This window comes from Triturus cristatus, chromosome 5_2 (assembly GCF_964204655.1).
Source record: "Triturus cristatus chromosome 5_2, aTriCri1.1, whole genome shotgun sequence".
NCBI classification, from domain to species: domain Eukaryota; kingdom Metazoa; phylum Chordata; class Amphibia; order Caudata; family Salamandridae; genus Triturus; species Triturus cristatus.
Genome location: NC_140588.1, coordinates 783,080,356 through 783,095,497, shown reverse-complemented (window position 1 = coordinate 783,095,497; position 15,142 = coordinate 783,080,356).

The window sequence follows — 15,142 nt, the reverse complement described above, 5'->3', positions numbered from 1 at the left end:
AAAACATTTTCCCCACATTTCTGTGGTGGTAAGTTCTGGAATCTGCGTGGATCCACAAATTTCCACCCACCCCGCATTCCCCAAAGTCTTACGAGAAAAATGGTACCTCACTTGTGTGGGGCGGCCTAGTGCCCGTGACAGGAAATGGCGCATAACGCAACATGGGCACACCTCAATTTCGCAGTGAAAAATGAGCCTTTTTTGGCAAAGTGCTTAGCTGTCGTTTTTGAACCATAGGTCTGCCGGGACCTAGGGAAACATAGCAAACCTATAAATTTTTGAAAACTAGACACCCAGGGGCATCCGGGATGGGGTGACTTAGCTGCCTCCCACCAGTTTCTATTACCCAGAATCCCTTGCAAACCTAAAAAATTGTCAAAAAGAACATATTTTCCCCACATTTCTGTGGTGGAAAGCTCTGGAATCTGCGTGGATCCACAATTTTCCACCTACCCCGCGTTCTCCAAAGTCTTCCGAGAACAATGGTACCTCACTTGTGTAGGTCGGCCTGGTGCCAGCGACAGGAAACGGCGCAAAACGCAACGTGGTAACACCTCAACTTCGCAGTGAAAAATTACCCTTTTTTGGCAAAGTGCCTAGCTATAGTTTTTGAACCGCAGCTCTGCCGGCACCTAGGGAAACCTAGCAAACCTATACATTTCTGAAAACTAGACACCCGGGGGCTTCCAGGGAGGTATGGCTTGCGTGGATCCCCCAACCTTTCCTTACCCAGAATCCCCTGCAAACCTCAATTTTAGCAGAAAAAATCATTTTTTTCACACATTTTTGTGTGGGAAAGTTGTGGCATCACCGAGCTCACACAAATTTCCCACCACTCAGAATTCCCCCAGTTATCCGCGACAGGCAAGGGTCTAAAACGTAGTAGTGATAGGCAATTTTTCTGTCGCCTCACTATGTTTTGGACCCTTCCCTGTCGCGGGTACTTGGGCCTCCCACACAAGTGAGGCACCATTTTTACCGAGAGACCTGGGGGAACTCTGGGTGGTGGGACATTTGTGTGAGCCCGGTGATGCCACAACTTTCCCACACAAAAATGTGTGAAAAAAGTGATTTTTTCAGCTAAAATAAAGGTTTGCAGGGGATTCTGGGTAAGGAAACTTTGGGGGATCCACGCAAGTCATACCTTCCTGGAAGCCCCCGGGAGTCTAGGTTTCAGAAATGTGTGGGTTTGGTAGGTTTCCCTAGATGGCCGCCGAGCACGGGGCCAAAACCCCAGGTGACCCCCCTTGCAAAACCAGGTGGTTTTGAGATAGGCAATTTTGATGTCGCCTCACTACGTTTTGGGCACTTGCCTGTCGCGGGTACTTGGACCTCCCACACAAGTGAGGCACCATTTTTACCGGTAGACCTGGGGGAACGCTGGGTGGTGGGAAATTTGTATGAGCCCGGTGATGCCACAACTTTCCCACACAAAAATGTGTGAAAAAAGTGATTTTTTCAGCTAAAATTGAGGTTTGCAGGGGATTCTGGGTAAGGAAACTTTGGTGGATCCATGCAAGCCATACCTCCCTGGAAGACCCCGGGTGTCTAGTTGTCAGAAATGTGTGGGTTTGGTAGGTTTCCCTAGATGGCCGCCGAGCACGGGGCCAAAAACCCAGGTGATCCCCCTTGCAAAACCAGGTGGTTTTGAGATAGGCAATTTTGATGTTGCCTCACTACGTTTTGGTCCCTTGCCTGTCGCGGGTACTTGGGCCTTCCACACGAGTGAGGCACCATTTTTACCGAGATACCTGGAGGAACGCTGGGTGGTGGGAAATTTGAGTGAGCTCGGTGATGTCACAACTTTCCCACACAAAAATGTGTGAAAAAAGTGATTTTTTCAGCTAAAATTGTGGTTTGCTGGGGATTCTGGGTGAGGAAACGTTGGGGGATCCATGCAAGCCATACCTCCCTGGAAGCCGCCGGGTGTCTACTTTTCAGAAATGTGTGGATTTGGTAGCTTTCCCTAGATGGCCGCCGAGCACGGGGCCAAAAGCCTAGGTGACCCCCCTTGCAAAACCAGGTTGTTTGGTGATAAGCAATTTTGATGTCGCCTCAATACGTTTTGGGCCCCTGATTGTCGCGGGTACTTGGGCCTCCCACGCGAGTGAGGCACCATTTTTATCGGGAGACCCAGGGGAACGCTGGGTGGTAGGAAATTTGTGTCAGCCTGGTGATGCCACAACTTTCCCCCACAGAAATGTGTGAAAAAAGTGATTTTTCCTGCTAAAATTGAGGTTTGCCGGGGATTCTGGGTAAGGAAACGTTGGCGGATCCACGCAAGTCATACCTCCCTGGAATCCCCCGGGTGTCTAGTTTGCAGAAATGTGTGGGTTTGGTAGGTTTCCCTAGATGGCCGCCGAGCACTGGGCCAAAAACCCAGGGGACCCCCCCTTGCAAAACCAGGTTATTTGGTGATAAGCAATTTTGATGTCACCTCAATACGTTTTGGGCCCCTGCCTGTCACGGGTACTTGGGCCTCCCACACGAGTGTGGCATTGTTTTTATTCGAAGGCTTTGGGGAATGTGGGGTGGGTGGAATTTTGTGGATCCACGCAGATTCCAGAACCTTCCATGACAGAAATGTGAGGAAAATGTGTTTTTTTTACAAATATTTAGGTTTGCAAGGGATTCTGGGTAACAGAACCTGATGAGAGCCAGTCAAGTCACCCCATCATGGATTCCCCTGGGTGTCTAGTTTTTAAAAATGTACAGATTTGCTGGGTTTCCCTATGTGCCGGCTGCGCTAGGGCCCAAAATCGACAAGTAGGCATATTGCTAAAGACAAATCTGTGCCTAGCCTGCTTTCTGCCACCCTGGGGGGAGTATCGGGGGGTGGGGTTGCCCTGATAACAAAACACTGTGGCTATTTGTTTGGGGGGGTGGGGGCATGGGCATGCATGTTTTGGGCAGCCCCACTCTAATTCAAATTTGCCCCCAAAAACCCTGGCGTCTAGTGGGCTTTTTGCCCACCCAGGTGGGGCACATTGGGGGTTAATGCCCCCATCTGCCCCCCAGGGGGGCTGAAAGTCCAGTAGACGCCAGGGAGTTTTTTGGGCAAATTTTAATTTGGGTGGGGCTTCCCAAAACAGGCATGCCAATGCCGCCACCGTAATCAAAATTTGCCCAAAAAATCCCTGGCGTCTACTGGGCTTTTTGCCCCCCCCTGGTGGCAGATTGGTGGCTAATGCCCCCATCTGCCCCCCAGGGGGGAAGGAAGGCTGTAATTATTGCAGGGGAGGGGGTGGGGGCATGGGCATGCCTGTTTTGGGCAGCCCCCACCCTAATTCAAATTTGCTTCAAAAAAATCCCTGGCAACTAGAGGGCTTTTTGCCCCCCTGGCGGGGCAGATTGGGAGCTAATGCCCCCATGCCCCCATCTGCCCCCCAGGTGGGGCAGAAAGCCTACTAGACACCAGGGATTTTTTGGAGCAAATTTGAATTAGGGTGGGTGTTGCCAAAAATGGGCATGCCAATGCCCCCACCCTAATAAAATTGTGCCCCAAAAAATCCCTGACATCTAGTGTGCTTTTTGCCCCCCCCCCAGGGGGGCAGATTGGGGGCTACTGCCCCATCTGCCCCGGGGGGGCAGGAAGGCTTTAATTTTTGTGGGGGAGGGGGTGGGGGCATGGGCATGCCCGTTTTGGGCTGCCCCACTCTAATTTAAATTTGCCCCCCAAAAAACCCTGGCAGCTAGAGGGCTTTTTGCCCTCCCGGCAGGGCAGATTAGGGGCTAATGCCCCCATCTGCCCCCCAGGGGGGGGCTAAAAGTCCACTAGATGCCAGGGAGTTTTCTGGGAAAATTTTAATTAGGGTGGGGCTGCCAAAAACGGGCATGCCAATACCCCCACTCTAATTAAAATTTGCCCCAAAACTCCCTGGCCTCTACTGGGCTTTTTGCCCCACGGGGGGGGCATATTGGGGGCTAAAGCCCCGATCTGCCCCCCGGGGGGGACAGGAAGGCTGTCATTTTTGCAGGGGCGGGGGTGGGGGCATGGGCATGCCCATTTTGGGCTGCCCCATTCTAATTCAAATTTGCTGCAAAAAAAACCCTGGCATCTAGAGTGCTTTATGCCCCCCACCGGCGGGGCATATTAGGGGCTAATGCCCCCATCTGCCCCCCAGGGGGGCTAAAAGTCCACTAGACACCAGGGAGTTTCATGGGAAATTTTTAATTAGGGTGGGGGTAGCCAAAAATTGGCATGCCAATGCCCCCACCCTAATAAAAATGTACCCAAAAACAATCCCTGGCGTCTAGTGGCCGTTTTGCCCCCCCGGGGGGCAGATTGGGGGCTACTGCCCCATAAGCCCCCCAGGGGGGCAGGAAGGCTGTAATTTTTGCGGGGGACGGGGTGGGGGCATGGGCATGCCCATTTTGGGCAGCCCTCACCCTAATTCAAATTTGCCCCAAACTAACCCTGGCGTCTAGTGGGCTTTTTATCCCCGCAGGGGTAGATGGGGCTACTGCCCCCATCTGCCCCCCCAGCGGGGCAGAATGGCAGAAATGGGGGTGGGGGGTGGGGGGTGGGGGCATTGGCATGCCCATTGCGGGCAGCCCCACCATAAAATAAATTGCGCAAAAAAATCCCTGGCGTCAAGTGGGCTTTCTGCACCCCCCGGGGGGCAGATTGGGGGCTACTGCCCCATCTGCTCCCCAGGGGGGCAGAAAGGCTGTAATGGTGGTGGGGGCATTGGCATGCCCATTTCGGACAGCCCCCACCCTAAAAAAAGGTGCAAAAACAAAATCCCTGGCGTTTAGTGGGCTTTCTGCCCCCCGGGGGGGCAGAAAGACTAGTTTTGTGGCTGGGGGGTGGGGGCATCGGCATGCCCATTTTGGGCAGCCCCACGCCCATTTTGGGCAGCCCCCACCCCTAACTAATACCCCATAAGAAAATCCCTGGTGTCTAGTGAGCTTTCTACCCCCCCGTGGGCAGATTGGGGGCTACTGCCCTATCTACCCCCCGGGGGGCAGAAAGGCTGTAATGGTGGTGGGGCATTGGCATGCCTGTTTTAGGCAGACCCCACCCCCCAAAAAATGGGGCTAAAACAAAATCCCTGGCGCTTATTGGGCTTTCTGCCCGGGGGGCAGATTGGGGGCTACTGCCCCATCTGCCCCCCAGGGGCAGAAAGACTAATTGTGTGCCTTCGGGGCGTGGGGGCATCGGCATACCCATTTTGGGCAGCCCCCAGCCCTAATGAATAAATTATCACAAAATCCCTGTTGTCTGTTGGGCTTTCTATCCCCCCCCCGGGTGCAGATTGGGGGCTACTGCCCCCACCTTCCCCCCAGGGGGGGCAGAAAGACTAATTGTGCTCCAAATATTTATGGGGGGAGCAAAGGCCCTAGTGCCTAGTGGGTGGATACCTGCTTGGGGATCGCCCTCCTGTGGCGACCCCTTTCCAACGATACCTCTCCCGTCTTTCTACTTGCTATGGGGGCTGAGATAGCCCCCTGAGCACGTAGAAAGGGAAACTGAAATGAGCCTCTTGGCTCATTTCACTTACGGTTTCACTGAAATGACGTCAGCGCGACCTGCGGGAAATCCGGGGGGGGGGGGCTCATGAGCTGGGGAAGCTCTTCCCCAGCTCCCGAGGCTCTTTTAGCAAAAAGGGAATCCCTCTGGTGCCCGCACCAGAAGGATTTCCAATGCTATGTTTCATGACGAGCTGGACTCGTTATGAGCACACGAGCACTGTGTGCCATGACCAGTCAGCTTGTCATGAGCACGCAAGGGGTTAATGTTAAAATTGAACTGTTGAACTTAACATCTACAAGAAAAATGCTGTTTGCTACAAAATGTATTTCTTTCCTTTCTCACACCATATGACAACCTCTTAATGAGGAAATAAAACTTTTAAAGCTTCACCAAACTTCTTGTTATTGACTGTACATTAAGTAACTATACGTTAATGAATAATTCAGAAATGTAATCGGGTTGTGCTCCATTGTAACACGGTGGCAAATATTCAACGACCTGAAGAAGAAATTGGCTTGTAAATTGGAGATTCTCTTAGTAAGTCTAAAAGTGGAGCTGTTTATAAACTTTTTATGAGATTTCTGCACTCACAAATCTGGTAGCAAAGGATAGTTTAACACACTGAATGGAGCCATAAAATATTACCCAAAAATCTTTTTGAAATTACCTATTCCCGAATCCAATGTCCAGAACTTGAAGATCCAACAAGAGGTGTTAGGAGGTGGTTGCTGTTTTGAAAGTGTGAGTATCAATAGGGCAAATAAGTTGTGGTTGTGATTGTGTCTTTCAACTGGTTTGAATGTATAAATAGAATGAGTGAGTAAGAAGAAATAGTTTCTAAGTGGTTTAAAAGGTGTTTGAAGATGTCAGACTTGTCGTTGTCAAAAAACGTATTAATAATTGAAAACTTGTTTGCAGAGATTATAAATTGTAGTGAGCCAGGTACCATCACCTATACCATTGACATAGGGACAAGGAGCTTGTTGTGAATGAAGAATATTGAACTATGTTAGTGGAACCTAATTGCACAAATGGGGGGAAACTGAATTGATTTGGGTGATTTCAAGTTGGTCGAGATTTCACTTGTGGTTGTTGAAAATATTCTTGTTTGTTTGGGATACTCTATTTCTTTTAGTAGAGCAAACAAGAAATAGTTTTTGAGGTTATTTGTAAAAACTGTGTGAATACAAAGAAAATTGTAAATGAGGGTGAACTGTTGTGTGGAGTGAGGTTGAACATCATAGTGTTTCGCCCTGGAATTGGTTGGTTGGTGTTTTTCACGCTGGGATTGATTGGTCATGTTGTAGAGCCGCGCTGAGATTGGATTTTTGGGAAACATATAGTGCTTCAGATTTGTTAAAAAGAGGGTGTGAGAATAATAACTGAAATTTATTAGCCAATGAAAAAGTGACTTTTACTAAACCAAATCAAAATATTCTGATTATGTGTGCTAATATAAATTGACCTGTCATCATGAAATTTTGTAATAATTTAAAGAATTTGCCAGAGGGGATGTTACTATTCCAGTATGCAAAGGTGAAGAGGCACCTCCTCAGGGCACACCTGCATACATTATGACTACTGAGCATGGTTTAAGCACATGTCTTTGGCTTCACTAATGGAGTAGGAATTTACTGAGAAGGAGGGTGCCTTGAGCTTTCCTAGATACTGGAAATTTAACACCATGATTATTGACCATTTGAAAAAAAAATCGAGATACAGCCACTACCCAGACCCATTCATATGAGACTTTAAATGCATGGGAGAAAGTCACAAGGGAAAAAGGAAAGGAAAAATAAAAGAAGAGAAACAATAGAGCAGTGAAGAATTATGCAAATGCCTGGTGGGATAAGGAACAGTGAAGATGGAGGAAGGCAATTATAGAAGGATCTAGAATATATCTTGCAATTACATCAAAAGCTGGTATAAAGGAAAGGGCAAAAATCTTATAAAGAAAGAGAAACATGTGTCAGATGCAGAGCAGGCTTTGTTCAGGCTGTTAGTGGGTTACCGTTGGCTGATTTGACCTCTCGCTTCCAGGAGCTTGAGTTACGGGGAGGCGAACTGCTGCGTGTTGCAGGGTGAGCTGACACTCCGTTTTTAGGGGGTAGTGAATCTGTACCCTGACACTTGTGTTTTATGTGTTTTTACTATTTTTAAAGTTGATCACTTAGCTGTTGCTGCTGTCATTTTGTGCTTTTGCACTCTAGTACACCGAGCAATGCGCCATTTTTACTCTGCTGGGTTGGGACATTAACAGGCGTCATGTTGGAAGGTGAGCACTCTTGCTTTTACAGACTGCTCTCAGATGCCTATTTAATGCACACTGCCACGCCGAAGCGCATCAGTGGCAGGCTTTTTTAAGGCTGTTAGTGGGCCACCATTGGCTGATTTGACCTCTTGCTTCCAGGGGCTTGAGTTTTTTTTGTTATTATTTCCTTATTAGTTTATTCCTTCAAGTCAGCAGACCATGTTCCAGGGGCTTAAGTTATGGGGAGGCTCACTGCTCAGTGTTGCAATTTGACTCCATTTTTAGTGTTAAAGTGAATCTTTACTCTGACACTTGTGTTTAATTGTTTTTAAGATTGCTGCTGACATTTTGAGCATTTGCACTTTAGTACACGATCGGAGTGCCATTTTTACTCCGCTCGGTTGGGACATTATCAGGCACCATCTTGCAAGGTGAGCAGTCCAGCTTTTAGGGACTGCACCCGGGTGCCTATTTAATGCACACTGCTACGCTGATGCGCAGTGGATACACGCAGTGGGCAAGCCGAAGGCGTGCCTAAGGCAAGCCTGTCTGTGCCCGTCTGCGCCCGTCCACATCTGGATCGCGGCCAGTGCCAACCATGCCGCTCAATTCGGTAGCGGTAAGTGCACCATTTGGTTGTGAGATACCCTCTTGGCCTTAAGGAGAAACCAGTGCTCAAGAACCCAATGTGCTAACTTGGCTAACCCTGGCCTCCCACACCATTGTAAGGAATGCAATTTCACTTTGGGGATCCCAGGCAGGGCGACCGGGAGTAGGGGAAGGATCCCCGGAGCTCAGAGATTATCGGATGGTGGGGTAAGAGCCTGCATGATTAATTGCAGATTGCTCCCCCAAACATGCAAATGATATTTGGCTATCTCTGATGGACAACACCTGGGATGTGATGTTCCTAACTAAAACTTGGTTAAAAGGGGATTCTCTGCCTGCCTTGACCCTAGCTATCCCCCCCGGTTTCCGAATATTTTGTGCCAATATGAGTGGCGGTAGAAGAGGAGGTGGGGTGGCTATTATCTTGAAGGAAACTTGGGAAATTTCCACTACGAAACCGAACAATTTAAGTAACATGGAGGGCTTAAACTTCTGCATAAAGATGTCCCCAACTCTCTCCTTTGCGGGCTGCTAATTTATAGAACACCTGATTGCTCACACAAGTATACTCTCGAACTATGTAATTGTAATGCACAGAAATCATTGCAATACGCCAATTTTACGGCTTTAGGTGGCCTCAGTCTCGATGTAGATGATCCCAGTTGCCCACATTCCTCTCAGCTAGTAATGTCTCTCAATGGAGCTAACCTCACACAACACGTAAATGCCCCCACACATAAAGCAGTTCATACTCTTGACCTAATCTTCTCCAACATGTCCACCATGAGAGTTGAGGCCCCTTGATGTTGTGACTGGACGGAGCACTTCTTGATCCCCTTTTCTTTCACTCTGAGGAATGTACAGCTGTGTGGAGGCATACGCTCAGTGTTAAGAAGAAACTGGAAAAAGGTTACGGTGGACAGCTTGGGCCGTGTGCCTCTATATAGGGGACAATTGACAACTGGCAATCCCAATGAGGATGCTATCATGCTCAACTTAAGGATCACCTCTGCCCTTGATACAGTGGCACCACTGAGGTCTCTTAGGTTCCGAGAGAGTCTCCTTCTGCCCCCTGGTTCTTGGCAGACCTTAGAGCAGAAAAGCGTTGGTGAAAATGGCTTGCGCGGCAATGGAGGAAAGATTATAGCCCTGCAGCCCAGCAAGCCTGTAAGGTAGCCTTGGAGAAGCTCTGCAAATTGATGGGGGCAGCTAGAAGGGAACACTTTGTTAAGCGCATTGAAAGTGCGGAGAACTCTGGTAAGGACATTTTCAGGATTATCAGATCCTTTACCAGTCCATCTGCTATTGAGGGAAAGATTCTGTCCTCTCCTTCCTTATGCACAAACGTATCAAACTTCTTTGAAGAGAAAAGTTAGAAAGTCTTTGCCTCATTCACAGTTGGAGAGGCGTTGGTGGAACCACAGCCATCAGAAATTACTAATTCCATTGGCACCTTCTCGGAGTTTCATAACCTTGCATGAATCACTGGCTCAAATCCTAAGATACAAGTATGGTTCCCCTTGGACCCTTGCCTACCCAAGCTTTTTAGGTCTTTGGCTCACTTGATCAACCCAGTATTAAACTACATTTGTAACACGTCCCTATCTTATGGCATCTTTCCAGATATTTGGAAAAATGCATCCTTACTACCCCTTCTGAAAAAAACTAAAGCTGATCCTACTGAGCTTGGCAATTATCGTCCGATCTCTCTATTGCCAGCACCTGCAAAAATGTTAGAAAAATTGCCACAACGTCAACTCACCAATTTCATTGAAGCACTGGACATCTTTCATGGTACCCAGTCTGGATTCTAGTCAGGATACAGTACCAAGACGGCATTGGTGGAGGTGGTGGAATCGGTGAGAATAACTGTAGATGCAGGAGCTTCAGCGATGCTGATTCCTTTTAGATCTGTTGGCTACGCTCGACACGGTTGCACACCCAATTCTTCTGGACAGACTCAAACAGATGGGCTTGCGGGAGCCAGTTCTTTCATGGATCCAATTCTATTTTGTAGACAGCTCTCAAAGAATCTTTCTCCAACCGCATCAATCCGATCCTAAGTCACTGTGGTGCGGAGTGCCTCAAGGTTCTGCTCTAAGCCCTCTGCTCATTAACACTTACCTGGTGCCACTTTTCACTCTCATTGCTACCTGGGAAGTGAAGACAGTCTCCTATGCAGATGACACCCAGCTTGTGTTCTCATTCAAAGACCACTCTAAGGACTCGTTTTGCCAGATTCAAGGAGTGTCTGAAGGACATCACGTGCTGGATGAAGAATAACAGACTAGAACTAAATGTTCTTCAGCCAGGCCTCCCCTCTGTCCGCAGGGTTATGGTGGCCAGCAGAACTGGGCTCACCACTGACTCCAGTAACTACAGCGAGTAATGTGGGCATCAAATGGGATTCAGACATATCCTTTGCAAACCAAGTTTGACACATTTCTTCTTCCTACTTTGGGAAGTTCAGAAGCTTAAGGAAATTCCTGCATTTATTACAGGAAAAAAGCTGCAGGGTCATAGTCCATGCTACTGTTACCTCTCAGCTGGACTACCTTCCTATCTGATCCACAGACTTCAGATGGTACAAAATGCGGCAGCGAGATTAATCTGACGGGTTCCGTTCTGTCCTAACATCTCCCCACATATCAGTCAACTCCACTGGTTCCCGGTACCGAAAAGGATTGAGTTCAAGTCCGGGACCTAGGCCTTTTGTGCCCTGCATGATAAAGGACCTAGATATCTCAGGCATAGGCTCTGCCTATACTAACATGAACTCATGCTGAGAACCAAATTCCCAACACAAGGAGATAATGGACGAAGCGCTGAAACCTTTTAGACACTCACCCCCATTCACAGATCTGGGTTGAATCCATCATCTTTCTTTAGCTCACTTCGCCACCCCAGTTCAGACCCAGCTATATGGAAATCAGTCTTGACCCTGTTCCTTATGGGAAGGGAAGACCTAGCTTGGCAGTTTGGGCTGGACGGTTCCCATGAGGCATAGGGTCAAGACTGATTTGCATATAGCTGGGTCGGAACTGATGTGGCAAAATGAGCTAAAGAACAATGCTGGATTCAACCCAGATCTCTGACTGGGTGGGAGTGACTGAAAAGTTTCAGCACTCCGTCCATCATCTCCTTGTGTTTGCTTTGTTCTCCCTAAGTTGGCAGGGTATGCCCAGACGTGGGTCCTTTGCTCACTTTGCCACTGGGGTCAAGCTAGCCTGGCTGATGAGGGGTGTTACCCTGAAACCGATCCCAGGATGCTTGGTTCTGATTCGCAGAAGACCTGGCTTGGCAGTTCGCGCTGGACTGTTCACATGAGGCACAGGGTTGAGACTGATTTGCATATCGCTGGGTCTGAACTGAGGTGGCGAAGTGAGCTAAAGAACGATGATGGATTCAACCCAGATCTGTGACTAGGAGTGAGTGTCTTAAAGGTTTCAGCACTCCGTCCATCATCTCCTTGTGTTTGCTGGGATCCAATTCCCAGCACCTGCTCTGTGTGCCTCGCTATGCTAAGTCCCGAATGGGGGTAAGTTCCTTCACAGTGAGGACCGCCAGGTTATGGAACTCCTTACCCTCTCATATGCGCTTCGTTGAATCAGAAGTTGAGTTCAGGAAGATCTTGAAGACCTGGCTTTTTAGCCAAGGATAGTCCCCTGTCAGTCCAGATCACCACATGACTTCTGCTCAGCACCGGGACACCTCTGTTTGAGGTAGCTGTCGCACTCTATAAGTGTCACTATTATTATGCATATTCCAATGATAAAATATTGGAACAAATGTTAAACTCCAGACCCCCAACAAATGCCACCCCTGTTGATCAGAAATAATTAGATGCTTGTTTAGGTCTGACAGTGGCTACTGCCCCTGTGGATCCTGGTATTACACCAGTTGAAAGACCTTTGCAAATGCTGTAACTTGTGCCTCCAGTTGTGACCCGACCACAAGTTATAATTCCTACAATAACACCTATGACTGTAGTGACTTGCACAGCCCCGGTACCTACCATTCCTGCTCAGATTACAACTCGAGCTGTTGCAAGTGCTCCTTCAATAATAGAAATGAAGCCAGATACTCAGCTAGCACCTACTTCTAGATTTGTCCCGACTTATAAAAATTCACAGATAGTTTTATGGAAGCCCCCACAGACAATTCAAGCACTGATATATGGAGGGAATATGATCTTTCCTGCTCCAATGGCTCCTGGTGATCTAAATGTTACTGAGAAAGGATATATACCAACTTGGATTGAGTAGATGACAGGAAATAAAAAGGCAGAGAATGGTGAGGCACCATAAAAACCAGAGGTAGAAAAGGGGAAGCCATTGTGCATGTTCACATTGAAAGTAGAATTAGAAGAAATAATAAAAGGATGTTTGGAGTTTGAACACCTAGAGCAGTATCAGAAAATAATTAATTTACCTGTGTAATGAAATTGCATGAAAAGCAGCTTTGGTGCACGATGGCTGACTGAAACAGCTCAAAAATATGACATAGATCTCAGCAATAATGTGAATCTACACAGGAGCTATCAGGTTCATTTGGATTATACAGCCATAGAAAATCGTAGTGTTACAGGAATACATTTGCCCATTGTAGAATTGGTCAAATGCATTCGCAGAAAGAAAGAGACTGAGGAAATTAGATGGCCAAAGAAACGTGAAAAGAAAAAGAGGGATACAGCCATTGCAGGAAGCCAGAGTGAGCAAGATGTGGGGGAGGCGACAAATTACCCGTTTAGAGAAATAGAAGAACAGTAATATGTATAGGTTCTTTGGAATCGAGGTGATCTGGTAACATTCACAAATAATTTTCCCAAATTGAAAGACAAGCCAGTGCAGTTGTATGCACAAGTGGAAAGGTTCATAAAGGTTTCGAAGATGTTTGTAGACTGATTTGAATATGGTTTTCTATATTGTAGTACCTGCTGAATTATGGGCTGAATGTAAGACTGCATTACAATGGTTTTAAGAAGAACCAGTGAGAGAAGTTATAACTTATGCACCCTCACCTATTGCAATAGAAAAATATGAAACAGTTATTGCCTTTTTAAAGGGCGGAGTACCCCTGAAAGATTTGGATTGGCTTAAGATTAAAAGAACTAACCAAGAACCGAAGGAAACTGCGCATGACTATTATGAGAGATTATTAAAACCGGTCCGAGGATGCTTGTTTCCAGTCCAGGAAGGATCTGGCTTGGCAGTTCGGGCAGGTCTGTTCCCATGAGGAGCAGGGTCAAGACGGATTTGCATATAGCTGGGCCTAACTGGGGTGGCATAGTGAGCAAAAGAGCAATGGATTAAACCCATATCTCTTGACTGGGGGTGAGTGGTTAACAAGTTTCAGCACTCAATCCATCATTTTGTTGTATGTGCTATGTTCGCCCTAAGAGGACAAGGGTATACCCAGACATGGGTCCCATGCTCGCTGTGCCACTGTCTTCAAGCTAGCTTGGCTGAGGCCCTGAAATCATTCCCAGGATGATTGTTTCCGGTCTAGGGAGGACCTGGCCTGGCAGTTTGGGCTGGACTGTTCCCTTGAGGAGAAGGGTCAAGACTGATTTGCATATGGCTGGGCCTAAAACCGGGGTGGCATAGTGAACAAAAGAACAATGGATTAAACCCAGATCTCTTGACTGAAGGTGAGTGGTTGAGGTGAGTGGTTGGCCTAACGGCTAGGGCGCCTGACCTCGGACCTGGGGAACTGGGTTCGAGTCTCTGTAATGACGCTGAACATCCTGTGATTCTGGGCAAATCACTTAATCTCCCGGTGCCTAACAAAGAATGAATATGTGTCCTAATGTAACATAACTGGTGCTATGTAAAGCGCTCTGATACCTGATTGGATTCAGGTCAAGTTCGTGCTATATAAAACTCTGGAAAAAAAAAAGAAGACTGATTTGCATATGGGTGGGTCCAAACTGGGGTGGCATAGTGAGCAAAAGAATGATGGATTGAACCCAGATCTCTTGACTGGGGGTGAGTGGTTAAAAAGTTTCAGCACTCCATCATCCATCATCTTGAGGGGCCCGATTCACAGAACAAACTTAAGACTAAATCCTAAACTTAGTACCATTCTGGTATTCACAGAATGCACCTAGTACTTCTGCTATTCACAGAATGAACTTAGTACTTTTGCTATTCACAGAATGAACTTAGTACTTTTGCTATTCACAGAATGGATTTACGACTCCTAAACTTACGTCCGCACTCGGGCCGGAAATTCCGGCCCGGAGGCGGAGCTTCCGGCCCGGAGGCGGGGCTTCCGGGCCGGAGGCGGAGCTTCCGGGCCGGAGGCAGAGCTTCCGGCCCGGAGGTGGGGATTCCAGCCGATTTAGCTATGGCCGAAATCCCCACCTCCGGGCCGGAAGCTCCACCTCCGGCCCGGAAGCTCCGCCTCCGGCCCGGAAGCCCCGCCTCCGGGCCGGAAGCTCCGCCTCCGGGCCGGAATTTCCGACCCGTGTGCGGACGTAAGTTTAGGAGTCGTAAATCCATTCTGTGAATAGCAAAAGTACTAAGTTCATTCTGTGAATAGCAAAAGTAGTAAGTTCATTCTGTGAATAGCAGAAGTACTAGGTGCATTCTGTGAATACCAGAATGGTGCTAAGTTTAGGATTTAGTCTTAAGTTTGTTCTGTGAATCGGGCCCGTTGTGTTTGCTAAGTAAGTGTCACCAGAGAGTGTGGAAGCAATTTTGCAAATTAATCCACCACAAACTCAAATGTAAATCAGACCATTTTTCGAGATGGTTGGCTACTGTAGACAGTGGATATAAAACTTTTTCTTGGTGGCCAAGCCT